This window comes from Ambystoma mexicanum, chromosome 8 (assembly GCF_040938575.1).
Source record: "Ambystoma mexicanum isolate Mex_15411 chromosome 8, UKY_AmexF1_1, whole genome shotgun sequence".
Classification (NCBI taxonomy): domain Eukaryota; kingdom Metazoa; phylum Chordata; class Amphibia; order Caudata; family Ambystomatidae; genus Ambystoma; species Ambystoma mexicanum.
In genome coordinates, this window is record NC_090929.1 from 930,447,059 (window position 1) to 930,450,048 (window position 2,990).

At 48.6% G+C, this 2,990-nt stretch overlaps 1 pseudogene; it reads left to right on the forward strand.

The window, feature by feature from the left end:
• The first annotated feature begins 208 nt into the window (after positions 1 to 208).
• On the forward strand, positions 209 to 1,786 carry LOC138472881 (signal recognition particle subunit SRP72 pseudogene; annotated as a pseudogene).
• Positions 1,787 to 2,990: the final 1,204 nt, after the last annotated feature.

Consider the following 2,990-nt stretch of genomic DNA (forward strand, 5'->3'; position numbering starts at 1 on the left):
CGCTGAGACGTGTCTGCACACACCGCTCAAGAATGGTGGACATGTAAATACGGGTAACCCATCGGTTACCCTACTGCACCTGTGTAGGAGAATGGGGAGGGAGAAGGTGAGCACCTACATGCATCACCAGATGGTATAGGAGGAGCCATCAAGGGGAAATGGTGTGGCACATATGCAGCAATTGGCTGTACCGGGAAGGCAACCAAAAATGCACTGCCGGCCCCTAGGACAAGGAGACAACCTGATACTCGGGTCATGCCAAACACTCCGCCGAGGAGCGGAAAACAAACCTTCAGCTGTGGTGGCTGCAATGAGCACAAGGGGAAAAGTCATACCAGATGACTTGGGGTTTCAAGACCTGAACTATGAACTCTGTTTTAATGCGGCCAGCACGTTCAGTGGACAAGGAAGACTCAACAAGACTATACAAACGTTAAGCAGGCAGAAAAGTTGTGCAGGGAGCCACGACCATGAGAGCTGGAGGTGACAAAAGAGGGCATGGAAGCCGAACCAGCAATAATTCATGGTCCGAGGGGATACATCAGGCAGCAAAAGAGCTGGACCGGGAATGCAGTGCAACTGTATAGTCAAATAACCAAACGAAACCCTACTGCTGTGGGGGTTCTTGTTATCATTGCAAACAACACCATCACTATTAGCAAGGATCACAACGTCCTTGAGACTAAGATAAATGTGAAGCGAACTAAGGCCGATGGAGGGAGCGCAAGCTTTCTGAGACACAACTCCAGAACTTCGAGAGCAACAACGCCTTATTTGCCAGATACACAAACCAGATAGATTGGTGCCACAATCATTGTACAGCTGTGCAGTCACAGAGCCCAGAGCACCTGCTGCTAGTTCTAATTCAAGCGGCCCAGTTGTGCCAGGAGAAGCAGCATACAAAATCTATTGAACTGCTTCAGGAATTGGCTGAGCAGCATCCTGCCGATGCAGTAGAAATCAAGCCTATAATAGGGCAACAAGATACTGATCAAGGGAGGAGTACTAAAGCCTGCGTAATCATACAAAGTTCAGAAGGATTGCAGGATAGACCAGGAAAGGCGTCAGTCCCGATTATGATGCGCAGTCACAAAGAAGACCTAGACAGTGGTGGTGAAGGGCTTACCCAAGCTATCCAGGGGTATCAGGGACACTGCCCTAACACTTCATACCTGTCATTAATACAGGAAGTGGTCGACTTCAAACTAAAGCAGAGAAGGAATTAAGAAGAGATAAGTGATCAAGGATAACTGTGGTAGCAAACCCTGAAAGAGATTCACACCTTGGCACAACTCATCTCTGCCTACTCATTGGTCGCTCCTGACAGAGCAAACGTCCTCAGTAGACAGTTACTCACCTCAGACTGTATAGCCCTGAAAGAGGATGTAGATACATGTGACAATTAAGTGGGTGTTGCATTCATCCAAAAGAGTGCAGGAAATGTTACGGCTGTAAACCAACAAATTGAGCCAAGCCGTTGATCTCCCAAGCAAAGGGATGGAAGGAAGAAGAAGAGGGAAAAGAAAGGAAGCATCCAAAGAACTATGACCCCCGAAGTGATACAGATGCTGAAAGATGTCTGCCCATGCGAGAATGCTCCCGTTACCGAGGCAGGGAGTCCAGGCTAATAGTTCAGGAGGGAGCAGCCCAAACGGGGCGTGGGAAGTCTGCCAACGCAACAAAGACCAAGACACACCCAAATCATACTGTGGTGCACTCAAGGAAGGATAAGTGGCAAAGAGACGATCAAGGGAAGGGCCAAGAAGGAATAGATCAACTCCCATAACATTGGAAGGAGTGCTAGAAAGGCCGCTTACTGAACAGAAAAGGATGATGACCAAATATACGGCCCATAAAGAAGAATGAAAGGGGGAACAAAAAACAACGAGAAAGGAAAGAAGGTAGGTGATACATGAGAACAGAACAGCGACGGCTGTGGGGAACTGGTCGCAGGTGGAACTAATCAACTCTGACAATGTAGCCGAGGAATGCAGCAAGGGACTACAATGGCATGGACAACCAGCGACAGTGCTAGTGGATGAAGATCCCATCCGAGGCAGTATCCCCAGCATGGCACACAGGTCCCGGGGTGATTTGAGAGAGGGGGAACAGCGAAAGGAAACCAGACTGAAGCAAATGCCACAATCACCTCCAGATCACTGGAGAAGAAAGATCAACCCCTATAAAGACGATAAACAAGGAGGAGGTGTTGTGACATGAAATACGACTGGACTACCTTAACGGGAGAGCCAACTTAAGGAAAGGGAAGGAAGTTAAGGGGATGGGGAAAGGAGGGAGGAAGAGAAGGGTCTAGTAGAGCCCGGGAGGCAGAAGTTGAATAGGGCAATAAAGAGAGGTTATCTGACGGAGAGGCTTCATTTGGTTCTGTGGGTTTGGTGAAGGAACCTACAGGAGAAATGGACCTAGGGGGATAGCTTTCTCCAGCTTCCTCCAGTGCCACACCAGACAAAACAGGATTGACAGAGGAGGAAGACTTGTGAGGTAAGAGAATTTCTACATTTATTCAAAGATACATACTTTCATAGAAAATCACCAGTGTTGGGTTGGTTCACCCCCTTCAGTTTGCCTGGTCTTCTCTAGGTCCAGCAGTCTCTGTAAGAGTTCTCCTCTGTTCCCCTATTGCTCTTGATAGGCCCACCACTCATCTGGGTCTTGCTTTGGCATCAGGTCATCCTGGAAGGTAAGAAGTGCAACACTGTCGCAGGAATGTCTTCTCACTTGTATAGACCCACCTGCCGGTTTCAGCCAATCGGCTTCCTCCTTTCTGAAAGCCACCAATCCCTTTGTTTTGTCGTGAGGCCCGGCCCCCTATGATGGCTCCTGTTCTCCTCTCGTGTCCTCCAGAGCTGGACCATACAGTCATGGTGTTCTGCCTACCCATGTGTGTGTTTGCTCAACACTTGTTTAGGATATTTGGTTCTTTTTCCCAGATATAATGTTCTGAGCCCCTCTCAAAGGGCTGCTTGATG